This window comes from Sus scrofa, chromosome 5 (assembly GCF_054392235.1).
Source record: "Sus scrofa isolate SSC_HxYL_T2T_F1_AM1 chromosome 5, Sscrofa_HxYL_maternal_Yorkshire_Landrace_v2.0, whole genome shotgun sequence".
NCBI classification, from domain to species: domain Eukaryota; kingdom Metazoa; phylum Chordata; class Mammalia; order Artiodactyla; family Suidae; genus Sus; species Sus scrofa.
The window spans coordinates 12,608,968-12,635,694 of NC_139387.1; the positions used below are offsets into that span (position 1 = coordinate 12,608,968).

General features: G+C 45.4%; 1 long non-coding RNA gene across 1 annotated transcript in view; it reads left to right on the plus strand.

Annotated features, from left to right (window-relative positions):
* The window catches only part of LOC106510288 (uncharacterized), a 227,956-nt gene extending 202,547 nt beyond the window's left edge, over positions 1 to 25,409 (plus strand). Inside the window, exon 11 of the long non-coding RNA XR_014845396.1 lies at positions 24,370 to 25,409. This is a non-coding gene — a long non-coding RNA (uncharacterized LOC106510288). The remainder of the gene's footprint in view (positions 1 to 24,369) is intronic.
* The last annotated feature ends 1,318 nt before the right edge of the window (positions 25,410 to 26,727 follow it).

The window sequence follows — 26,727 nt, forward strand, 5'->3', positions numbered from 1 at the left end:
AAGAGAAAGAGATAATCTTCTAATGTTTCATCATCAGATTGAAAATTCGCTATAGATTTTATGTATACCTTGTATGCATTTAAGGAACTACTCTTCTAATCCTAGTTTGCCAAGATTTCTTTAACATAAGTTGGTGTTGACCGAAGCAATTAAAAAAAAAAATCTATTGTTGTGATCCAATTGTTTTTCCCTTGAATTTACTAATGTGGTAAAATAGATCACTCGATTTGGTTGTGTTTTTGTTTTGTTCGTAATTTGATGAGCAAACATGGTGTTCTGGGATATAAAAGTATCTTTGTAGAATAATCTTCAGTTTCTTCTCACACTCAGAGGTTTTACTATTTTTAGACCAGTCTTCACATTAATTTCCTGCTCTGGGATTCTCATCCTGTGTGAGTGGCATAAATTCTGACCCCATCTCCACCTGTGGAGTAAACTTGGACTTTTGACTTTTCATGAGTGATTCTTTATTTCTCTGCTCAAATCCATGGACAGAAGACAATCTTCCTTGATGCTTCCCTGGGCTTTTATTTCTCAGAAGGTCCAGCCTTTTAGGATTCTAAGCCCTATACTCTTAAGGGTTGGGTGTTTATTTCTTAAGTCTCTAGCCATTAGTCCCATTTCTGGGCTGGCGCCTCTGAACTACTGTGACGTCAATGAAAACTCCCAATACTTGGATTTCGAGCGCTTTGTTTCTGGAATCTAGGAATATCCTACTCTCTTCCTCGACCCCAGGCTTGGTATATGTATTAAATTATTATTACTTTAAATTAAAGTACAGTTGATTTACAGTGTTGTGCCAATTCCTGCTGTACAGCCAAGTGACCCAGTCATATATATATATATTCTTTTTTCATATTTTTTTCATCATGGTTTACCCCAGGAAATTAGCTTATTTCCCTGTGCTATACAGTAGGACTTCATTGCTTATCCATTCTAAATGTAATAGTTTGCATCTATGAACCCCAAACTCCCCACCCTTCCCACTCCCTCTATTAAATTATTTTTATTCTTTCGTCTGGCATCTCTCTCTCTCTCTTTTTTTTAGGGCCACCCTTGCTGCATAGGGGGGGTTCCCAGGCTAGGAGTTGAACTGGAGCTGCAGCTGCCGGCCTATGCCTCAGCCACAGCCACAGCAATGCAGGATCTGAGCCTCGTCTGTGACCTATACCACAGCTCAGGGCAACACCCGATCCTTAACCCACTGAGCGAGGCCAGGGATCGAACCTTCATCCTCAGGGTTCCCAGTCAGATTCGCTTCCGCTGCTCTGTGACAGGAGATCCTCAGCTAGCATGTCTCTAACTGAAGGGTTGGAGGAAGAGTTAACCTGGCTCAGTCCACCCTATTCCTAAAAACTCTCTCCTCTTCTAATATTCTTTTTCCAGAAAGGAATATTTTTTAATTTAATGATTTTTATTTTTTCCATTACAGTTGGTTTACAGTGTTCTGCCAGTATTCTACTGTACATCAAGGTGAGCCAGTCTCTCTCCCTCATACACACACACACACACACACACACACACACACACACTCTTTTTCTCACACAGAAAGGAATATTTTTAGATTTCCAAACTGCTATAATACTATAAGGACATATAATGCAACTACAACGTGAATCCCTACCCGTCGGCTGCATCTTTGGGTTATTAGCACCTGCCTCATGGGGCGATTGGGATGATTAAATGAAATAATGCCAGGTAATAAGTTTCTTCCAGTTGCTGGGCCATGCTCATACTGAGAAATTGTTAATTATTATGAAAATGATTCAAATTATCCACCCTATCTGGAGACATCTACTGCTCTGCTAGGGTAACTTTTCACTTAGAGTACTTTTGGATTTGCAGAAAAGTTGCAGTGAGAGTGCGGGTTTCAGATACCCTCCGTCCCCCAATCCCATTTCTCTCCCTGTTAACATTCTCACACGACCACTGTACACTCGTCCCAAGGAAGGGACCCCCGTTGGTACATTTCTGTATTTGGACCTGACTAGCTTCTACCTAATGGCCCCTTTTTCCTGTTTCAGGATCCCATCTAAGGTATCACATTACATTTAATTGTCCTATTTCCTTAGGCTTCTCCGATCTGTGTCAGTTTCTCAGACTTTTCCTTCTTTTGAATGACCTTGATGGTTTTGAGGCGTATGGGTGGGGATATTTTATTTTATTTTATTTTATTTATGGTTGCACTTGTGGCATATGGAAGTTCCGGGCTAGGGTCAAATCAGAGCCCTAGCTGAGGCCGGCAGCGCAGCCATGGAAACACCAGATCTGAGCTGAATCTGCAACCCACGCTGCAACTTACAGCAATGCTGGATCCTTAACCCGCTGAGCAAGGCCAGGGATCCAGCCCACATCCTCACAGAAACAATGTCAGGTCCTTAACCCACTGAGCCACCATGGGAACTCGGGGATTTTTTAGAATGTTCTTCCACATGGGATTGTCAGATTTTTTCTCACTGCTGGACTGGGTAGTTACATTTTAATAATGAAGGAGAACTGTCAGAATGGAATGCACAGTCAGCTGCATTCCACTTTCCACTAAAGTAGGAAGGAAAGGAAAGTTTTTGAGTGTCACTCCTGGGCTAATAACATAGGGCCATCACTCAGTGATTCTTTCAGGGACAAAAAATGGTCATAGCCACCCCATGAACATCTACCATATTATGTATGCCATATATATCGAATATTTTATCTGTTTTTATCTAAATCTGCATCATTTCTTTTTTTTTTTTTGTCTTGTTGCCATTTCCTGGGCCGCTCTTGCGGCATATGGAGGTTCCCAGGCTAGGGGTCGAATCGGAGCTGTAGCCGCCGGCCTACGCCAGAGCCACAGCAACGTGGGATCTGAGCCGCGTCTGCAACCTACACCACAGCCCACGGCAACGCTGGATCGTTAACCCACTGAGCAAGGCCAGGGATTGAACCCGAAACCTCATGGCTCCTAGTTGGATTCGTTAACCACTGCGCCACGACGGGAACTCCTGGGTCATTTCTTTTTAAAAAACATTATGTTTTAATTTTTTTGTCTGCGCCCTTGACACGTGGAAGCTCCAGGGCCGGGCACTGAATCCAAGCCACAGCAGGGACAATGCCAGATCCTTGATCTGCTGAACCAGAAGGAAACTCCATGTTTTATTTTTTTTTCTCAAGTTCAAATTTACCTTTTTTTTTTTTTTTGCCACAGTGTGCAGCTGCTTGATGTGAGATCTCAGTTCTCAAGTCAGGGGTTGACCCCAGGCCTCAGCGGAGAAAGCACCAAATTCTAACCACTAGAGCACTAAGGAACTCCTTATGTTTAAACCATTTCCATCTCTGGTGCTACATAAAGACACACACGTGCGTATGTATAAAAACACATGCGTGTGTGTGTGTGTGTATAATCGATTGTAGTCTTAAATCTTAGAAACAACTCATCTTGGTTCGTTCCAATCTTTTCTTAATTTTACAAAAGGTTCAAAAGCCTTAAGTGACTTGCTGGAGGCTGCCCATTAAATTGCACCAGAGTCAGTATTTGTTTATTTATTTTTAAGGCTGCACTCATTGTATATGGAATCTCCTGGGCTGGGGGTTCAAATCGGAGCTGCAGCTGCTGGCTTACACCACAGCCACAGAGCTGAGCCACCTCCATGACCTACACTGCAGCTCCCAGCAATGCCAGATCCTTTAATCCACTGAGCGAGGCCAGGAGCCAAACCTGTGGCCTCACGGATACTAGTTGGGTTCGTTATTGCCGAGCCACAATGGGAACTCTCAGAGTCAGTGTTTAACGCCCCCCTCCACGTGTCCTCAGAGCTGGAACTTCCAGTTCTGCACAGTTTTGTCCCTGTCAGCTCCATCCTCGGGTCACTTCTGACCAGGGACCATCATGGTCAGAAGTCTCATAAGATCTATTAAGCCTTTGTCCTTTCCCAAAGTTTGCTTTTTTTTTTTTTTTTTTTCCTTATCTTCTGTTTTCCCTTTGATGGTCAGTGCTAAAACTCCTAAAGCGGAAAAAAAAAAAAATAGGGCTTGTGCTATGGCTTTCAGAGACAGTCTGGAAGAAGCAGGCTGGGGAGCCTCCATCCCACTCTGCAACCTAGGACAGCAACCCCCTTAGGGAAAGAGTGGGGAGCAGCAGCTTTAAAAGTAGAAGGAAAATAGCTGAACCCCCTAGAGACCAGCAGGAACCAAGCCTGAGACTGAAAAGGGACCCTGGAGCCTCTGTATATTTCTGTCATGTAACCGAGGTGCTTTTTGAAATACATCTGCTCACGAGGATGGGATCTTAAAATAAGAGCGACACTGCTAATAATAACAGCGAACATAATTTTCAGCGCACCCCTTCCCCTTTCTTTGTTTATCTTCATTGGTTTTTCTCCCCCTCCAGACACTCCCAGCTCATCTGGGGGCAGAGGGAGTGCAGTGCCTGACCGAAACCTTCACGATTATCCATTTATTGATCAGCTTCCATAACCCCCCCTCCTAGTCTTCTAAAGTTGCCTGCAATCTGATGTCCTGATTACTCCCTTATTAGGTTTTGCTTTGGATGGAATTACTAAGCCAAATTGAAATTCATGGTTGTTATGAACCATTTCCAAGACGTCACTCAAAAGCAAGTCAAGAGATGCTTCTTGCCTGCTTCTGCCCGTTAGATGTTGGATCCAGATTCACATGCCATGCTCTGCCCGTTCATGTGAGGTTGTTGCTTTATTTATGACCTTTCCTTGGTATGTTGCAGTCTATTTCTGTGGTCGCATTTTCACCAACTTATATCAAATTCTGACTCTCACCTTGCACGGCTGTGGAAGCTGCATGTCTGCATTACTTTATTTAGCAGATACCTGGACCAACGATCATTCCTTTGCCTTTTCCTCTCGCCCTGGACAAGGTGGAGGAGAGTGAGTACAGCCAGGACCTTCTCTAGGCTTATTTTTAAATAAAGCCTCCTTAAAATGTGGAAGATATCATCTCCTTCCTCAGGAGGCTGGCAGCTGTCTGGCTCAGGGACACAATTACAGCTTTGTCATTAAGACTGGAAGTCACCAATCAGTTCCTCCATCTCCTCTCCCCAGCGTAGGCTGATGGAAATTCATTTACTGGATCAGCATGGAGGACAGCATAACCTCTTAGGAGTTCTGAGAAGCGAGAGTTCAGAAGTGCACGCATGTCAAGGGGAGACCACCTCGGGTTGCTTTTCCCAGAAGTTCCTGTATTTTTCTCTTGCTTGTCATCCGCCCAGCATCCTGACCTCAACAGAGGCTTAATTGTGTGGGTCTCAGGTGATGTGGCTTCAGGGCAAGGAGGGGACAGTTCTCTAGGGCGGGACCAATGTAGGAGTTGAAGTCAGAGAGTCCTCAGTTCCAGTTCCTGCACCATGACATATGACCTTAGCTGCAGGACTTTGGGCAAATTATGTCGTATCCTGAAACCCCCATTTTCTCACATGTAAACTGGGAGATAAAATACTTAGCCCATAGTGTTCCTGGGAGGAGCAAGCCTATCAGTAAGTGACAGATACCTAGTATTTGTGGTTACATCATGCCCCGTTGCTATACGAAAATAATTTTCTAGGAAACTGTAAACCTTTGGGCCATACCAAGGGACAGCCTCTTGTAGAAAGGGCTTGGACCTTGGAATGAGACAGATTTATGTTCAGAATCTGTTCTATCACTCATTAGTTTTATGACTTTGAACAAATTGCAAAGATTTTGAGACTCAGAATTCTTCTGTTTTTCAAGTATATTTGATTCACAATGTTGTGGCAATTTCTGCTATAGAGCAAAGCGACTCAGTCATTCGTGTGTGTGTGTGTGTGTGTGTGTGTGTGTGTATGTGTATATATATATGAATAATGTAAAAAAATACATATAAACGCCTTTTTAATATTATTTTTCATCATGGTCTATCCCATGGAGATTGGATAGAGTTCCCTATGCTATACAGTAGGACCTCGTGTATCCATTCTTTTTAATATTATTTTCCATCATGATTTATCTCAGGAGATTGGATAGAGTTTTCTGTGCTATTCTGCACAGTCTGTTGTTTACCCATTCTAAATGTAATGGTTTGCATTTACAAAACCCAAACTCCCAGTCCATATCTCTCCCTCCCACCTCCCCCTTGGCAACCACAGGTCTGTTCTCTATGTCTGTGGGTCTGTTTCTGTTTCATAGATGGCACTGCTTTTTGTGCCATATTTTAAATTCCACAGATAAGTGATATCATATGATATTTGTCTTTCTCTTTCTGACTTACTTCACTTAGTATGATAAGTGAAGTAAGTTAGCTGTGTTCCCTAGTTTCATCTGTGTTGCTACAAATGAAACTAGTTTCATCTGTGTTGCTACAAATGAAATTAAATGATTTCATTCTTTTTTATGGCTGACCAGTGTTCCATTTGTATATATGTACTACATCTTCTTAACCCATTCATCTGTCGATGGGCATTTAGGTTGCTTCCATGTCTTGGCTGTTATGAATAGTGCTGCTATGGACACAGGGGTGCATGTATCTTTTTGAATTATAGTTTTGTCCAGAAGTCTTCCCGGTAATACAAGAATTTTGCAACCTATATCCCAGCCGGGGCACTACCCTCTGTCACTGTGACTTGGATGCTGGCAGAGGGCTGAAGAGCTTGCTGACTCACAACCAGAATTAGGTAATTAGAAAGCCCTGAGTCTCTCTCGAAGAAATGCCCTCAGCAGAAGGTCATGGCCTCACCTAAGCTCATGTCCCATCCACAGTGACAGCAAGCATCTAATGACTGGTAATTGTAGGAAGACAAGCCCCCTGTCCTCTTGCCTGGAAGCAGCACCACTCCGAAGGGCCACCCCAGGCCCTGAGTTCTCTGTGAGATGGGATGAGGTCTCTGTTGTGACTACAGTATAGTTCAGCTTCTCCCCCTGCCCCTGCTCCCCCCACCCTGCCACCCTCTGTGTCCTTCACAGCTGATCCCAAGGACACCCTGCAATATGCTTCCTGCACACGGCTTTCCATCTCAGAGTCTGTTTCCTGGGAAACCTGGCCTGAGACCCTTTTCTATCACAAATATTTTATTCTATCCCCTTTCTATGAAATTTGTAGACAATATACCTATCTCAACACAATTTTTTTTAGTTTATCTTTCCCCCCCATTTTTTAAAGTTTTATTTATTTATTTACTGCTTTTTAGGGCCACAACTGGGGCATATGGAATTTCCCAGCCCAGGGGCCGAATTGGAGGTAGAACTGCTGGCCTGCACCACAGCCAGAGCAACACAGAATCCAAGCCACATCTGCGACCTACATCGCAATGTGGATCCTTCACCCACTGAGTGAGGCCAGGGATCGAACCCGGATCTTCATGGGTACCAGTCAGGTTCATGACCCCTGAACCACATTGTACTATTATTCTACTGTATATATGTGCCGCATCTTCTTTATCCATTCCTCTGTTGATGGACATTTAGTTGCTTCCAAGTCTTGGCTATTGTAAACAGTTCTTCAATGAACATTGGGGTGCACACATCTTTTCAAATTATGGAATTCTCCGGATAGATGCCCAGGAGTGGGACTGCAGGATCATATGGTATTTCTATTCTTAGTTTTTTGAGGAAGCTCCATACTGTTTTCCACAGTGGTTGCATCAATTTGCATTCCCACCAACAGTGGAAAAGAGTTCCCTGGTCTCACACCCTCTCTAGAATTTATTGTTTGTAGACATTTTCATGATGGCCATTCTGGCTGGTGTAAGGTGGTTAATGCATAGTAATTTTGAGTTGCATTTCTCCAATAATTAGTGAACAGAGCATTTTGAAAAAGTTCCCTAACCATAAAAAGCAATGCAAGATTTAATAAAACAGTAATTCATGTAATATTTCATGAAATAATCATGTCTCAGCTGAAACTGTTTCAGGAGGTTAGAAGCAATCAGATACACGTGCCATTAAGTCGCCATGAATCTGAGGGACGCCTGATCCGGGGGAGGTGGCGTGCCAACTCGAAAGCTACCATCGGCGCTGCTGTGGGGAATATTTCCATGAATTCATTATCAACTCTTGGGAAAGTTCCGAACAAAACTCATATACTATTCTCTTGGTTTACATGGTATGTGTGTTCCTGGATCATTCAGAGGAAAAAATTACTTTGTGTTTTTCCGTAAAGCAGAGAAGGCATATCAGTGCAAATAACTATAGGGTTGTGGATTTTTTTCCCTGTACAGAACTGGGTGCCGGGTTGCTGGGAGGTTGTGAGGGTTGTGGGACCAGTCTTTTGTGGCACAAAAGTGATCGCTGCAGAGAAAAAGCACCCTGGGTGTCCCCCTACAGGTGTCCCCATTGCTGAGACAACCCTACGCACTGCCGTAAGTTTCCCATAGGTTTGCTTCCTGAGAGCAGGGCAGGCCCTGCAAAAGGGATGCAAGTAAGGAAAGAAAAGGAGGTGACTTTTGACATTCTGAAGACATCCGCAGGCCACACTGCTCAGCGGCGGGACCCAAGTTTAAACCCAGGCCTGTGTGACCCAGCCCTAGTGTCTCTCCGAACAGCCCGCTCTCCTGTTTGGTCTTATTCAGGGAAGATTAGGGTGGAGGGAGTGATTTGCCTGGCTTCCAGGGACCCAGCTAGTATCCTCCTACCCTCGCTAGTTCAAGGAGTGTTGAAATGCAGAGGCTTTTTATGCAGAACCTTCCCATCCAGCCTCAGGGGTCACACCAGTGCCCTTTGAAACACTGGCATGTGGTCTCTGCTAAATTAGTAGCTTCTCCTTTGAGTACCATGATTAAGGGGGCTGTGGCCCCAGCCGCCTCAAACTCCTTTTTGAGTTAGACAGCCATGGTGGGCAAGTTCAGCTTTTATGGTCTGACAGCCTGGGCATTGGTAATTAGTTGGTGAAGGCTGCGTTTTAGCAGGTGCAGAGGCCGCTTGTGGGGGTGGTTCCTCTGTGGAGATGCACACATTCCCCCCTTTTCCTTCCCTTTTTTTTCCCATGTCTTCTTTTGAGCCTTTTCTTCTGCACCTTTTCTTAATTAGACTGCTTGACTTTTCATATGAAGATGTGGATGGCAAGGGGTGGGGGAGAAAGAGAGAGAGAGAGGGAGGGAGAAGGAGAGAGAATCTTTACAAAGGCATAATTTCAAACTGCACCCCCTTTCCTTGTCCCTATTCCTCGTGGCATTGTTTTAGACGGTCCGGGCTGCTTCAACCAAGCCCCATAAATTGGGCGTCTTATAAACAAGTTCATTTCTTACAGTTCTGGAGGCTGGAAAGTCCAAGATGAAGGTGTTGGCAGATTTGGTGTCTGGGGAAGAGGGTCTGCTTTCTGATTCACAGATGGGCTCAAAGCGGAGGAAGAGAGAGAGCTCTACGGGATTGCTTTTGTAAGGGCACTAATCCCATTCACGAAGCCTCCATCCTCATGACCTACTCATCACCCAAAGGCTTTACCTCCAAATACCGTTACATTGGGGATTAAATTTCAGCCCATGAATTTTGGAGAGACATAACATTCAGTACACAGCACTGACGTAACAGTCCACGGCTGGGGGATGCTGAGAATCCCTTTTGCCCTGTGTTATCTTGCCCCCGCCCCCTTTTTTTGTGGCTTCTCTGAGGCATATGGAATTCCCAGGGATCAGATCCAAGTTGCAGTTGTGACCTGCATTGCAGCTGTGGCAACGCTGGATCCTTAACCCATTGTACCAGGCTGGGGATTGAATCTGCATCCCAGGGCTCCAGAGACGCTGCCGATCCCATTGCACCACAGTGGGAACTGCTTTTGTTATCTGTCTAGTAGAGGACTTGGTCTGGGGGTGCATATAAGGCTGTGGGGTGCAGAATTAGTCATAGAATGAACAAATTATTTTTCCCTGAAAGGGTTCTTTCTTTGTAGTCAATGGAGACAGACCCACTCACCTAAGGAGAGAAGGGGCTTGTTCAAAGGCTATTAGGATGCTCAGTATTACAGGACTTTCTTTTTTTTTTTTTTTTTGTCTTTTTGTCTTTTGCTGCTGTTGTTGTTGTTGCTATTTCTTGGGCCGCTCCCGTGGCATATGGAGGTTCCCAGGCTAGGGGTTGAATTGGAGCTGTAGCCACCGGCCTACGCCAGAGCCACAGCAACGCGGGATCCGAGCCGCGTCTGCAACCTACACCACAGCTCACGGCAATGCCGGATCGTTAACCCACTGAGCAAGGGCAGGGACCGAACCCGCAACCTCATGGTTCCTAGTCGGATTCGTTAACCACTGCGCCATGATGGGAACTCCTTTTTTTTTTTTTTTTTTTTTTTTTTAGGACTTTCTTATCAACCCAGCTGGCAGGTAAGATAGGAACAAGGGCATCTCAGCATTAGAAACATGGGAACTGGTTTCAAGGGTTGCTGCCATTAGATGAACAAGGGCAAGTACCTTCTGGCTTTGCAAAACTTTTCTTAAGATTTTAATTCCTCCTAGCTGGTGGTCCTAGCTTAGGTCAAGCCCATCCTCCAGTGTGGGGTTGGGAGAGTGGGGGGAGTGGTATGGAGTATAACCCTGGGATTGGGAGGGAGGAAAGGAAGTTTCCCTAAGGGAAGAATGTTGTCCAGACAAAACCCATAAATATCCATGAAAGGAACCTAGAACTGAAGGTTTTATTGCTTGCCTGCCCCTTTAATGCTTGAGAGCTAACCACATGGTCCTGTGCTTGAACATGCCAGTAATAGACAACTCAACAAAATTGAGGCCGCCCTCAAATCAAGCAGCTGTGGGAGAGTCAGCCCCCAAGCAGGACTAAGTTGAAACCGACTTCCATATAACTCACTCCTCTTGCTCCTAGGGTGTTTTCCTGGAGTTCCACAGAGCGTCAGTTCCATCACTCAAAAGATGGTGCATTAAAGATTCGGTGATGGAAATAGTGGGTCATTTCTTATCCAGGCTTAAACATCCTTAGTTCCTTCAACCATTGCTCCCCCTCTTGGTGGTTTCTGGATTCATTCGCATTCAGAATTACACATCTTTTTAAAGATGGGCTGAAGGCAGATTTCAATGTGCAGATTATATCTTCATTTGAGAAATTTATGGAGCCCCTGCATGGGTCAATCACTGTATTAGCTCTGGGGATATAGGAAAGCACACACAGACGTCCCTCTACCTCATGTCTAGATCTTGCTCTAGTGCTGATCATGCTCCTTCCCCATGTCCCCTTCCCTCTACTAGACAGGCTGCATAAGGAAAAAATGGAAGCGGTAACAGAATTATCTCCACCTCTTCCCCTCCCCAACCCTAGGACACCCTGAGTTTCTTTACTTTCCAATAAATGAAATTTGTTCTTTTCCAAATAAAATATGTCGCTAACATCTGTTACGTATCTGCCCAGTGTTAGATGTGATGTTAGGTGATTTGTCGTGTTTTATCATTTATTAGCAACCTCTTGAGAGTAAGTACACTGGCCAACTTTTTGCAGATGAGGCGCCTGGGGCCCTTGTAGTGTAAGTGAATTGCCCAAGAACAAGCTGGTGTAGGAGCTGAACCACATCTCTGTGATCAGATGGAAAAAAGTCTTCTGTTTTATGCTGATGACAAGCCCATGAGCTTCTGGAAAGAAGACACTGTGGTTTGTTTGTTTCTGAACACCTTGCACCTGGCACATGCTAGGGCCTCAACACATGATAGGTGACCGGATAGTCCTCAGAGTCTCAGGATGTGAGCAGATGCTTGAGGACACGGAATCCATCCTGAATCTTAGATGCTTTCCAAAGGCACTTGCTGGGACAGGTCTATAGCTCTCTCTACAGGCCAGACTTCCTCATACCATTGTTGTTCCTTCTTGCCTAAGCTCTCCCTTCTCTTGGAAGGCAGGTTCCCTGCCCTTGTGTTATTTTGTCCTGGCAAATACCCACTCATCTATTAAGCTTTACATTAAATGTACTCTCATTTCCACAATGCTTTGCACAGATTGCCCAGGTACGAGCTGCCTTGCCATGTTGAATTGTCTGTTGGTTTGACTCTTTGACCACTGGGTGGGGAGCATTTTGAGGGCAGGAGCTGTGTTTCTTCTCCTGTGTATCTTTTGCATCCAACATAATGAGTGTCATGTGGCAGATGGTCAGTATTTGCAGAATGAATGAATGAATGAGTGAATAATGGGTAGATCTTGGAGTTGATACAAAAATCAGAGAATGTCATGACCATCAACTTCATTGAGTTCCCAGTGTCAAAAAGTATAGACTATAAAGCCCAAAGATTAGCATATTGTTTAGATTTCAAGAAGATACTCAGAAATCACTCTATGAAACAATTCTGTGCAGCAAGAATAGGCACCAGGAAAAGTCATCCTTCTCCACCAGAAGATCAGTGAGCTTTTCACAGCTCTGTAGACCAGACTTTTGTGGAAGGAAACATAGTTAGTACTGCTAATAAGATTTATGAACATGCTCAGATTTTCACAGTGTCTCTGTTTTATGACTTCACTAATTACCTAAAAATGTTTCACAAACTTGACTCTAACTAAGACAAAAAGTTCTAACGTGAATTGCCTCTTAGAGTAAAACATGGTCCAGGCCAAAAGGAGTTTTCGTTGGGTTGGTTGTTACTGTTTTTCTCCTTGGGTGTCAAGAAATTTAGGGAGTTAGACGGAATAGCATGAAGTAGAAATGCAATCTGATTTGAGACTTGTTTTTCTTAGCAAAACAATTCCAGATAGCAGAGTGTTTTATTGATTCAAGCCAACTCCTTTCTTAAAGGGGAAGCTCACCTGATTTTATTCTACATTTTCCTCCAGAAAGAAGACCTTGCATATTTTTGTTTTTTTCCTCAGTCATATGTGGGGCTATGCAAAGAAAATCCCAAAGATATGCACCCAGTTTTCTATACATTTTAGCCCTTCATGTGACAAGCCCTGCCCATAAGACGTTGGAATGGGAATGAGGGCGAAAATGATCATTTTCCCATGAAAAACGATCTATGTAATAATAGGATCCACTGATGTATTGGGTTCTACTGTGCACCAGAAGCTTTCTTTTTTCTTTTTATTCTTTCTTTCTTTTTGGTCTTTTTAGGACTGCACTTGCAGCATATGGAAGTTCTCAGGCTAGGGGTCAAATCGGAGCTGCAGCTGCCAGCCTACACCACAGCTACAGCAACTCGGGATCTGAGCCGCTTCTGCAACCTACACCACAGCTTCTGGCAGTGCTGGATCCTTAACCCACTGAGCGGAGCCAGGGATCAAACCCAAGTCCTCATGGCTGCTAGTTGGATTCATTATTGCTGAGCCACGATAGGAACTCCCCAGAAGCTTTCTAAACACTGCTTCATTTAACTCTCACTGGCCAGCCCTGGGGTCTTGTCATTGATTCCCTTTGTCTTCTCTCTGGGGGAAGGCAAACTCTTGTTTTGCAAAACTCTATTCATCTCACGACAGTCAAGACAGACCTTGTAAAATTGATGACATCACTCTTCCACTCAAAAGATACATGGACCTCAATGTTCACAGCAGCCCTATTCACAATAGCCAAGTCAGGGAAAAAACCTAAGTGTCTGTGGATAAATGAATGGATAAAGAAGATGTTTATATATTTTACTGTATATATACACAATGGAATACTTTTCAGCCATAAAAGAGAATGAAATAACATCTTTTGCAGCAACTCCATGTTGCATGGACCTAGAGATTATTATACAATTATTATTATTCAAAATGAAGTACGTCAGAGAAAGACAGATATCCTATGATGTCACTTACATGTGGAATCTAAAAAGTGATATAAATGGTGAGTTCCCTTGTGGCGCAGCAAGTTAAGGATCTGGGGTTGTCACTGGGGCAGCTCTGGTTGCTGCTGTGGTGCAGGTTCAACCCTTGACCAAGGAACTTCTGCATGTCCTGGGTGTGGCCAAGAAAGGATACAAATGAACTTATTTATAAAGCAGAAATAGACTCACAGACATAGAAAAGAAACTTAGGGTTACAGAAGGGGACAGGAGGGAGAGGGATAAATTAGGAATTTGGGATGAACAGATACTTACTATATAGAAAATAAACAAGGTCTTACTGTATAGCACAGGGAATTATATTCAATATCTTGTAATAAGCTATAATAGAAAAGAATCTGAAAAAGAATAGGTATGTGTACAGGTATGCATCACTGAATCATTTTGCTGTATATGTGAAACCAGCACGACATTGTAAATCAACACCACTTCAATGAAAAAAAGATGGGCCTTGTAAAAGTGAAGTCTGACGTCGCCACTCCTCCATTCAAAACCACCCAGGGCTCCCTTGGCTCCGCAGGCTCCCTAGGACTTGCTCCCCGTGACACCTCCCCTTTGTGGCCTCACCTCCTGTTGCTCAGTGTCTCTGCCCCAGCCTTTTTGGCTTCCTTGCTGCACTTTCAACGGCCAGGTGTGTTCTCATGGCCTCACCTGTTGCCATCTTAAGAGTCTTTGCCTTTGGTCTTCCCTCTGCCTGGAGTCTCCCCACCCCACCCACCGCCCCCCAGATATCTGCACGGTTGACGCCTCATTCCTGCAAATCTGTGCCGAAATGTCCCATCTCAATGAGCCCTTCTTTGACCCTCTGGTGCATTTAAAACTGGACCCTCCTGTGTAGTCCCTTTATTCCTTCCCTTTTTCCTTTCTCCTCAGCATGCAACGCCTTCTAATATATTATGTGGTTTATTTATTTATGTGGCTTGTGGTCATCTCATGTCCACTCCCTCCACTGCTTCCTCCACAAGCCACTAGAATGTAAGCGCCATGCAGGCAGGCATGGTTGTGTGTGTTCCCTTTGTCTTGATCACTTGACCAGACCATGACAGATGTGCAGTACATATTTGAGGAATGACTCAACATGGAAATAGGATTCGAGGGGTAGAGTAACTTGGCTGAAGTCACACAGCTGTTAAAGGTGCAAGGGTTCAACTAGTCCAAGTTGGTCTCACCTTGGAGCCAATGCCACCCCCCTCTGCCATGCCAGGCTGTATCTTTTTGTGGGCAAAGAAAAAATAAAGAAGGATGATAGGGTTGTACATACTTGAATTTTTTCTTCTTTTTTTTTCTGGCTGTGCCCGCAACATGTAGGGGTCAACTTGGAGCTGCAGCTGGGGCCTATGCCACAGCCATGGCAGCATCGTATCTGAGCTACGTCCATGACCTATGCTGCCGTGTGTGGCAATGCCAGATCCTTGACCTGCTGAGCGAGGCAGGGGATGCAACCTGCATCCCCGCAGTCACTGTGTTGGGTCCTTAAACCACTGAGCCATGACAGGATCTCCTGGGTTGTATATTTAAATGGCAGGAAACTCGTTTGGTGCTGGTGGTGGTGGCGGCGGTGATGGTGTATGTGTGTGTTTATCACACCGGGTGAGAAAACACAGCAGAGAAGCTGGATCTGAGTCTGGGTCCCAGCTCTCCGCTCTCCAGTGGTGTGAAACTCATTTCTGTCATTTACACTGAGGATGATGGCTGTCACTGAGAGGTCATCATGAGAATGAGATCATACGATAACAGTCATGTCAAGGCAAGCGCTCCATAAACATAGGTCCTTACATTGTGAAATGATAATTATTAGCGCTTAAGTGCTCACCTATTTTCCACCTTTTCCTGGTTGCTAAAATGAATTCTGACTTAGTGTCTCCCTGCTCTCCATCTTGCCAATGACAAAAACATCCAGGGCAGGTATTTAAGTTACGGGTCTCTGGCATAGGATTCAAGAGACACAAGCAAGTACTACTTGAAATTATTTTTAGCAGTTTGAACTCTGCTCTTTGGCTCCAGCGCTGCCCTGCCCAGGGGCTAAGCCCAGCAGACCTCAGCTCTCTAAAAAGTGCACTAAATTGCTGCATTTGTTGCAACCATCCTCTCCTCTGACGGAGACCGGGCTCCTTTAGCCCTAACACATCCCTAATTCTCCATCCAGACTGTGTTAGGTTTCACATTCCACTAGTACTGTAAATAATTTACCACTTCCCCTGACAGCTAACTCACTGCCTATTGCTGTGAATTATTTACAGAAGAAATTCAGACTTGAGAAACAAAGATAATGTCACAAGTTATTTATGCAAAAAAGAATGCTGGTTTTCTCAGGCTTCACTCCTGCCTTCTAATTTCCCTGATTGCATGCTTAGTTCTGGCCCAGTGCTTCAGAAGAATTAACCACGTTGGTTTTGAGAGCCCATCTTGCATCAAAATGGGATGTTACTGCTTCCATTGAGCAGAAGGATAAAGTAACTAGTTTCAGAGTAGTCTTGGGAACATGCCCTTTGAAGACCTGGAGTTAGAGAAATCCCTGGAGGGTATGATCGATTTTCCCTATAGCTAATTTAGAGTATAATGTAATTGTGCTTTTTATTTCAATTTAATTATCACTCAGGGAGCAGAAAAAATATTATGGAACTTTTTGCTAGTCATATATGTACTTGCATTGCTGCTTACATTGAGTTTTTTTCTTTCAGAAGCTAGTTCTTGACCCCCTCCCTTGGTTTTTAATTTTAAAAACACCTGAACATTCCTCTGAATACAGGAACACTTGAGGAGTTTTATGAGACCGCACAGTGACGTCTTTCATGGCATGTCCCTAAGCACTGTTCTCTGCACTCCGTCTTCAAACCCATTCTGTTGCCTAGGTGTGGGGATTAATCACACCTACTCTTTCCACTCTGAGTCCAGAACAGGTTGAGAAATCATTGTCAGACAATGGAAGGGCAGTATACCACTTTTTATTTTTAATTGTTAAATTTTTTTTTTTTGTCTTTTTTTAGGGCTGCACCCACAGCACATGGAGGTTCCCAGGCTAGGGGTCGAATTGGAGCTGCAGCTGCCAACCTACACCACAATCACAGCAACGCCAGATCTGAGCAGAGTCTGTGACCTACTCCACAACTCATGACAATGCTGGATTCTTAACCCACTGAGCGAGGCCAAGGATTGAATCTGCGTCTTCATGGATACTAGTCAGAGTCATTTCCGCTGAGCCATGATGGGAACTCCAGAATACCACTTTTTTAAAGGGATAATGCTAGATTGAAAAGAGGAGCTTGGATCAGCCGCAACCATCAGGCATCTGAGTTTCTGTTCTTGAATCGGGACCTTAGAGTGATGCATCCAAAGGAAAGTTGGGGGTCTATGAAGATGCCCTTCTTATCCAGAGTAGCTGCTGTAAACCTATCAAGGTCGAAGAGTGAGGCTAGGGAAGGATGAGACTTGACCTACAGGCAGAATGCAGGTGTGGACCCTGATTCCAATGTGTGTGCCCCTTGGAGGCAGCAGAGCAGTAGAACACATGCAACTGGCAGGCAGGTGGGTCCGAAAAGGAGACCCAGATGGGATGGATGCACACCTGCTTATTTCCTTTTCCTCATGTCGCCTCTCAGGTATGTTATCACTGTATCCAGAAAGCATGGGTGGAAGAGTTACATACATCATACATAATTTTTCACTATGAGAGTGGAAGTTTCTGTATGGAAAACATGAAGGCTGGGGGGCAGAGGGGGAACCCCCTGATGGCTCTCTTGCAGATTCTGGCCCAGACCATTTTCCTTAGACCCATTGTATCAGTCAATCCCTTTGTGTTTGCAATTGATTGAAACCCCAACTCAAATTTGCTTAAGCAAAAGGGACAAGCATGGCTCGTCCAACCGCAAAATCTAGGACTACCACTCACTTCATGCATGGTGTATCAAGAGCTCAAAGCATGTCATCAGGACTCTGTTTCTTTCCTTCTTTTGTTTTCCTCTGCTTTGGCTTTATTCTCAGGCAAGCTGTCTGCCGGATGCTGGCGGGAGTGGGAAAGCATCTCTTTCCCAAAGGCTCCAACAAACCTCCTGTAGTTGAGTCTCCTGAGCCTGGCTTCCATCACGTGCCCATTCCTGAGCCATTTACAGGGCCATGTTTTGTGAAGGAAGGCTTTGATTGGTTAGGTCTGGATCATAGGCTATTCCTCCATGGGAATAAGGATTTAGGGAGAAGTTTTCATCCAAACCATGTGGACTAAGATTAGAGGAGGAGAGGATTCACCAAAAAAAAAAAAAAAAAAAAAAAGCAAAAAACAAAAAAACCTATGACAGACACAGGGAAGAAAAAAAAATTAGTCTTGTCTTTTTACTGATCCCTAAGGATTTTTTAAAAATCTTTTTATTTTAGTATAGTTTTATATTTATAAAAAGCTTGTGAGGATAGTACAGAGAGTTCCCATCGACCCCACACTCAATTTCCTCTATTCTTAACGTCTTACCATCACTATGGTACATTTGTCACAATTAATGAACCAATATTGATGCATTACCATCCACTAAAGGACATATTTTATTCAGATTTTCTTAATGTTTAGCTAATGTCCCTTCTCTGTTCCAGGATCCCATCCAGGAAGCCATATAACATGGAAACATCATGTCTCTTTAGATTCTTCCTGGCTGTGACAGTTTCTCAGGGTTTCCTGTGTTTTTGGTGTCCTTGACAGTTTTGAGGAGTGCTGGTCAGGTATTTTATAGAATCTCCCTCAGTTGGGGTTTGTCTGATTTTTTTTTTCATAGTTAGACCAGGGTTGTGGGTTTTAGGAGGAAACCCACGGAGAGAAAGGACCATGTATCACATGTACTCTTTCCCATCATATCAAGAGTACATGTGATAAACATGACTTGTCACTGTTGATGGCTCTACCGTGATCACCTTGTTGAGGCTTCTTTGCCAGGTTTTCCAGCTGTAAAGGTATTAATTTTCCTACCTTTCCATACTGTACTCTTTGGCAAAAAGTCACCAGGTAACGTTAATACATAAGAAATGGAAATTATGCTCATTCACCTTGAGGGGACTGTAACTACATTAATTATTGGAAGTTTTTCTCTGTGGAGACTTGTCCATTCTTCCTCATTTATTTATTTATCCAATCAAGCATTTATATTGGTGTGGACTCATGGATATTTGTCTTATACTTTGGGTTAAAACCCAATCCTACTATCTTTTGTTTGGCCATGCCCATGATGTGTGGAAGTTCTCAGGCCAAGGATCAAACCTGTGTCCCAAGCAGTGACCTGAGCCACAGTAGTGACAATGCTGGATCCTTATTCCACTGAGCCACCAGGGGACTTCCAGCTTCGTTCTTGGGAAAGGTCTTCTTGCAGTTGGCTCCTGTGTCTATTTGCCTTATCCCATCATTGTGTTTCTTGCCCCTCCCCCCCGCCACTGCTTTCCTGCTACTTGGCTTTATAAGATACTCCAAGATTATCTTGTACATTTGTGTACTTCCTGTCCCAATCCTAGAATCAATTATTTCTCCAAGAATCTTTGGTTCCTTTGTTTGCAGAAATTTTAGAACCAAGATCAAGGTGTTAGATGTGCTTGTTGCTACTGGGGTGTCCATGCTTCTAGGCCCCTGTGCTGCTTCAAGGAAACAGAAAGGCAGGAGGAAGTCAAGGCAAAGATGCCAGGATTGTGGACCTGTACCCGCAGAGGGGGCTTCTTCTAAGAATTAGAGGAGAATGAGTGCGGAGAGAGCCAGGCAACCTGGGAGGGCTCTGGGTAAATTGGATTCAGACTTCTGCTGGGGTAAAATGGCACCCTACTTTTCCTAGAAAAGAGTAGTTGTAAATTTTTTATGGGAATGGATGCAGGGACTTTTGGCACAGAGTAACGCTTACCTCGTGGACTGATTGCTCTGTGATATCAGACTTCATTAGAAGTGGTTACCTAGAAAGATAAAGATAACCACTATTTATTGAGTGTTTAGTATGTCCTGGACTCATCTCTAGTTCCTTTAATAATCTTGCAGCCTATATTTAAAAGAAAAAGGGGGATTCCCATCATGGATCAGTGGAAACCAATCTGACTAGCAACCATGAGGACACAGGTTCAATCCCCGGGCTTGATCAGTGGGTTAAATATCTGATGTTGCCATGAGCTGTGGTGTAGGTCACAGATGTGGGTGGCTCTGATCCCGCATTACTGTGGCTGTGGCTGTGGCTGTGGCCAGCAGCTATAGCTCCGAATCAACCCCTAGCCTGGGAACCTCCAAATGCTGTGGGTGGGGCGCTAAGAAGACAAAAAAAAAAAAAAAAAAAAAAATTGAAAGACAAAGGGACTGAGGTTTAGAGAGATATGAAGGGGGAACCAGGATTTATATGAAGGTCTGTAAGATACTAAAGTGAGAGTTCTTTCCAGAACACTGCACTTGAGGACTGTTGCTGGGAAGAGAATAAAGGGAGCCCAAGAGCCACAGAAGACGAAAATCCCTGGAGTGGTGAGATGAGCTTGTGGGGCCATCCTGGAAATGGGTACTCAGAGACAAGACTGCATTCAGAGGAGGTCAGTAATGATGGTCGAGAGCCTGAGAACCATGGATGGGACCTGTCCTATGGGAAGTTTAGTCTGTTGCAGAGAGGAGACTGGAGAGAGCTAAGTTATGTTTCCAAATACCTGAGGGTGGACCCATGAAAAACACCCAGGTGGAAATTACAGGGAAGTCGATTTCAGAGTTTTAGGAGGAATGGCTCATATCCATCATGGCGCCACTCCCCTGGAGTGGAACCTGTGGTTGCTGCTGTCACAGCGCATGTCTGCCTTCCTGCAAGAGTTCCAGTACAGCTTGTCTAAACAGGTAGCTGTCAGGTGTGACCCAAAGAGGGCTCTACCCTGAGGACCAGCTGAAAAGAGGTGCCCGTGTTCCTTCCACTCTGGGATTCTAAGATCATGGCATTCTTCCTTTCTTTTCTTTCTCTGCTGGTCATCATTCATCCCTTTCTTAGGGCTCTCTCCAAAACCTCCATAGAATCTTCCAGAGCCACCACAGCTCACCATGATGTAGGCTCCTTGCAAGATATATCTCTTTTCATATAAACCCTAGAGGCCAGTAAATAGTGTTGGTCAAGGGACAGGATATAAATATTTTAGGCTTTGTGAACCAAATGGTTCTGTTGCAACCCATTCAACTCTGACTTTGTGGCAGGAAAGTAGTCATAGATAATACTTAAACAGGGTGGCTGTTTTTCAAAAAAAAAAAAAGTCAAGTGGGGGCTGAATTTGTCTCCTGCGCAGTTGTTTGCGAATGCTTCATCTAGACCATTTATTTTGTGAAAAATAATGCCTTGTTTAGAGTTATCTTTAGCTACAAAACCATGTACTATGCTTTAACTCTTTAATTACTCTTTAATATTTATTCATGTTGTGCAGCCTGTATTTTTTTTTTTTTTTCTGGCTGCACCAGCAGCCTATGGAGGTTCCCAGGCTAGGGGTTGCGTCGGAGCTGTAGCTGCAAGCCTATACCATAGCCGTAGCAATGCCAGATCCAAGCTGCCTCCATGTACTATGCCACAGCTTGTAGCAGTGCTGGATCCTTAACCCACTGAGCGAGGCCAGGGACCAAACCCGCATCCTCGCGGAGACAATACCATGCCCTTAACCTCCTGAGCCACCACAGGGAACTCCTGTAGCCTCTATTTCTTTTATTAGATTCAAAAGCAATTTAGGGTTAAAGATCTTATTCGTCTTTAAACAGCCTCCTAAGTCCAGCAGGATGACTCCCACCCCAAAGCAATTTCACCAAAACTTAGAGCTTGGAACAAAAAGTCATGGAAACATCAGGATTTATGTAGGCCAGAATGGATGGCAGAGATGGAGTGATTAAAAAATCCCATTTCTCAGATGAAAAGCCCAAAGCCTAGGCAAGAACTACATCTTTCCCAATGTCACACAACTAGTTGGAACCGTGATGTGTTGGCAAATGAACTCATCCTGCACAGCTGGGAGTGGCCATGGTGGTCTCTGCTGACCCCGACTGTCACTAACTCTGGGCCTGCTGTTTGCTGGGTGGAGACCTGGGAGCTGGAGACCCGGGGAGGCTGGGGGCCGGGTGGGGGAGCCAACGCAGCCTTTATTTTTAAGATGGGTGTCACTGAATTGAGATGAGGGGGTCAGACATGTCCCCAAATGCACACCTCCCTTTGTGTCACTGACAGTGCATTGGCTTCAGACCACGGGGCCACCATGGCTGCCATTTCTTGGGCGTTTCCCACATCCCTGGGATTGTGCTAAGCGCTTTGTCTTTTATCTTTTTTTTTTTTGTTGTTGTTGTTGTTGTTATTGTTGCTATTTCTTGGGCCGCTCCCGCGGCATATGGAGGTTCCCAGGCCAGGGGTTGAATTGGAGCTGTAGCCGCCGGCCTTCGCCAGAGCCACAGCAACGCGGGATCCGAGCCGCGTCTGCAACCTACACCACAGCTCACAGCAACACCGGATCGTTAACCCACTGAGCAAGGGCAGGGATCGAACCCGCAACCTCATGGTTCCTAGTTGGATTCGTTAACCACTGCGCCACGACGGGAACTCCGTGCTAAGCGCTTTGAATGCATTTCATCCTCTTTCCTTGGATGACCCCAAGCCCTCTTACCACAAACATTAAAATTTTATTAAGAGAACACACCATCCACATATCTTCCACTGAGTCTGTTGCTTCATTAAGTATTTTGCTGCTGACAGGAAGTGGTGGGAATTTCTAGGGAACCACCATCAGCCAAAAAGTCCATTTAGCTCCACTGCCTGGGAAAAGTGTAGCTCTTTCCAGAGTCAGACAGACCTCAAGGCTTCAGGCTGTTCTTGCAGCTGGCCACCCCGCTGGACAGGCTTCCTTTGGTCCCCCTGGGAGTGGAGTCTGGCCCAGCAAGGGGGAGGGGGAAGATGCTCCAGCTTCCGTGCGGACCAGCTCCTGCTCCTTCGCACACACTAATCCCCACTAGTCCCATAGCCCCATCTTTCGTGGAAATTTCTCATATGAGGGACAGGCTTTTAGCCACTGCCGGGCCAAATTCCCATCCCAGCCAGGTAGATAAACAAAGACATGCTCGCCCTAAATAAACTGTTATAAACTATCAGCTCCATGCATATGATCTGGATTGCATGAAAGGCACTTAATAGATGTTTATCGATCGGTCATTTATTTTTCCACCAGAATGTGCTCCCTCCGTGTTTGCAACACAATACGCACACCATCAATTTTCTGTAAGACTCCGGGGACCTGACAGCATTCTCTCTTCAAGTGCCAGCCCTCTCTTGGTTATTTCCTGCCGCTGCCTGTGTCTGATGGCGAAATGTGCTCACAGGGAAACAAGGGGAGGGAGGCCTCTCTCTTCTGCCATCAGTCCCAAAGCTGGGATTCACGCCAACTTTTTCCTCTGTCCATTTGGATGCTCAAAGGTCAGCACTGAGCAGAGAGGACAGAGGGAGCGGAATGAGTGTCCTCCACCGGAATGCCAGGCTCTGATGGCTGTGTTTAGAACCGAGGTGAAGTCCCTGGCAGAGCAAGGACTGGTAGGGAGAAGATGACATTCATCTGGCGTGACAGCATGACGCGTTTTATAAAACACAATCCCAGGGAGCTGGCTGCAGCTGATCTGATCAGACCAGGCAGTAACAGAGGAGGAAGGGAATCGGAGGTGCGTTGATTTCCCCAGGGAGATCAATGGAAAAACAAGTGAAGCCTGGACAGGTAGGGGCAGATTCTAGCCTCGGCTCGTCTGCTCTGAGTGGAGCCATTTGGGGCAAATGACTTAACTTTTTTATTTTGCTTTTTAGGGCATGTGGAAATTCCCAGGCTCGGGGCTGAATTGGAGCTATAGCTGCCAGCCTATGCCACAGCCACAATGCTGGATCCTTAACCTGCTGAATGAGGCCGGGGATCAAACCTGCATCATCATGGATACAAGTCAGGTTCGTTGCTGTTGCACCATGATGGGAACTCCCCCCTCCGCCCCTTTTTCTTTTGCATTTTGGGGCTGAACCTGAGGTGTATGGAAGCTCCCAGGCTATGACTTAACTTCTTATAGGAAAGAGGAAGGAGTGGTAGCGGGTGCTCTCCAGAGCCCCATCACACCTGGCATTTAGGGACCCTCTGCAATCAGGAAACATCACATTGATTCTGCCTCAGACAATCAGAAAGCCCACAGCAGACTGAGTTGTGTCCACCCCAAAAAGATAGGTCCATTTCCCAATTCCCAGAAGAATGAATACAACTTTATTTGGAAAAAAGAGTCTTTGCAGATGTACGGAAGTCGAGGATCTGGAGTTGAGACCATCCTGGATTAGCCGGATGGGCCCTAAAACCAAGGACCACTGTCTTCAGAAGAGAGAGACACGCAGAGGAGCAGGTGATGTGAAGATGGAGGCAGAGGTTGCAGTGATGGGGCCACACGCCCGAGAATGTCAGGCAGCTCGGTGGCAGGATGGCCCTGAGAACACCGGCTTTCAGACTTCTAGCCTCCAGAACAGTCAGAGAATAAATTCTCCCGTTTTTTGAAGCCACCCAGTTTGTGGTCATTTGTTCCAGCAGCCACAGGAAACTAACATTCCCCCCAAAACATAGCAAGGAGGACCTGTGTCAGGAATGACGCAAAGCTGTGGTTTTTCAAATTCCATTTGATTTTTCTGAATTGAGACCCTTAAGCTTTTTTTTTTTTTCCCTAGAGTTTCCTTCCCAGGAGCATGAGCACTTGATAATGGATCTCCCGGAACATTTGAACACAGATAGCTTTCCTGCCTGCTTCCCCTAAAGGATAGCACGCCACTGTCCCCTTTTGGCCATAGCGTGGGCAATGCCGACCAGTGGGAAGATAGCTGGCTGGCTTTCTGCACCCACAGGCTTGCTCACCTTTGTGGAGCTATCAGAAGAGGTGGCCTTTTACACAGAGACAATATGTGAAAGGCTGTCAAAATAAACAATGTGGCCTCCGGAGAGCTGTCAGGGCAGGACGAGTCTCTGATCCAGGCAGAAGCTCTGGACAGTGACCCTTTGGGACTCTGCAGGCCATCACATGAGGGACCTACAGTTCGGTGCTGGAGGTTATGCCTCTCTGCTCATGCCTCTGTCCTGGTCTTTGGATATTTCCTTCCTTCCCGAGTGAGGTGGAGTAAGAAGCTTTTGATTCAAAGAGAAACCAGCTCCTCATTTAGCCCTGGCCCTTTCCAGTCGTGTGAGCTTGGGTACATCCTTCACCCTGCAGAGACTTTCTAGCCTCATCCTTGGTGTGGGGGTGATGAGAAGAGCCACTTTGCAGGGGATGATTAAGTATATGCTGAAATCACTGCAGCTAATATCACTGAATGTTTATTACGTGTTGGGGGCGATGCTAAGCACAGGGCAAGTATTATCTAGTAATTCCCCCATGACTGAGACAGACACGGAGATCACCTCTCCTTAATACAAGAAGAAACAAAGACTGGAAGGAAAAAATCAAGTAACTTGTGCCACACTATCTAACCAGTGTGGGGGCAAAGCTAGACTCATGCCCCAAACCGCCTCATGCAAAACTTGTTCTCCAACCTCCCAGCTGTTACATGGGTAAATTTCTTATTCTGGTCTGCCTTTGTTGCAGACGTAAGAATTTTTTTTTCTTGCTGCAATATCTTTCCCCCACCCCTTTTTGTATTAGAGTAGGGCAGGGGTGGCAAATTATGCCTTACCTGGCCCTCCACCTGTTTGTGGAAATAAAGTATTATTAGAATACACCCATTCGTGTACATATCGTCTGTGGCTCTGGGGCTGTTTTTTTGCACTACAGTGGTTGAGTTGAGTTGTTGCAACAGAGACCATCTGGGCTGCGAGTATTTTCTACCTGGCACTTTATAGGAAACCATAACGCTGACCCTGGGGGCAGGGTAGGGGGGAGAGCATGAGCTTTGGGAAGAACTGGGTTCAAATTCTGACTCTCACCATTTCCTAGCATGGAAAACTCCCCCATGTTTTTTAGGGCTGCTCCCATGGTATATGGAAGTTCCCAGGCTAGGGGTCGAATTGGAGCTGCAGGGCCACAGCCATAGCAATGCTGGATCGGAGCCACATCTATGACCTATGCCTTGCAGCTTGTAGGAACTCCAGATCCTTAACCCACCACGCAAGTCATGGACAATGTGGCATGTTCTTAACCCACTGAGCCACAATGGGAACTCCTGGAAAAGCCCCTCGGTCCTCACTTTCCTCCTCTGGGAAGCAGTTAAGCTGACTGCTGTCCCTAAGGGTTAAATGAGAATGCCTAGCAGAGTTGCTTGAACAGAGGAGCGGTAGCCCCCTCCTGAATCCCCTCCTCTTCTTCTCCTGGGCCCCTAAGACAAATCTAACCTCTAACCAGGGGCGTTTCCTAGCAGCCTATTCTGCAGCCGCCCCATCCTTCCTGGAAGGAAGCTGCTTCACTGTCTCTGTGTCTGGGTCGTCTGCAGGCTTCCCCACCCAAACAATGGCAGTGCAAGACTCCTGTTCGCTTTAAACAGGTCTGCTTCTTCTGGTGCGCTTCCAGCATCTGAGACGCCCAGGACTCCCTCCTCCAGTGGAGAACTGGACCAGTCCCATCCAGTGCAGACACCTCTCCTCCGAACTGCATGGAAATCTGGCATCCTCACAGCGAGCAGCCTTTAGATTCTTTGAAACATACCATGGCTTGGCCCTCGTTTTCCTTGACTCCCTGCCAAACCCATTACACGTGTCAGAGCAGCAAGGGACTGGAAGAATTATGATTTCCATTTGGCTTCTGCGGCCGCTTCGTCTAATTTGCACTGGCTTTGAAATAGAGCGATTGCTGTTTTTGTTGCTGGGGTTTTGGAGTCGGTTTCAAGTTCCGACTCTTTTCTCCCCTTTCTCTTTTAGCTCTTTTCTCTTTCCGGGATGGGGATGGGGGAGGAGGGCTCCTAAGTGACAACATTAAAGCTAAGCTGCCACCATCAGAGCCCCTCACTCATACACAGTCTCATTTGCTCCAGCTCCAGATTTCATTAACCGAAGGGCTACATTGCAAGGCGAAGCATGATAATGAGGTTGGAGCTAATCAGAAC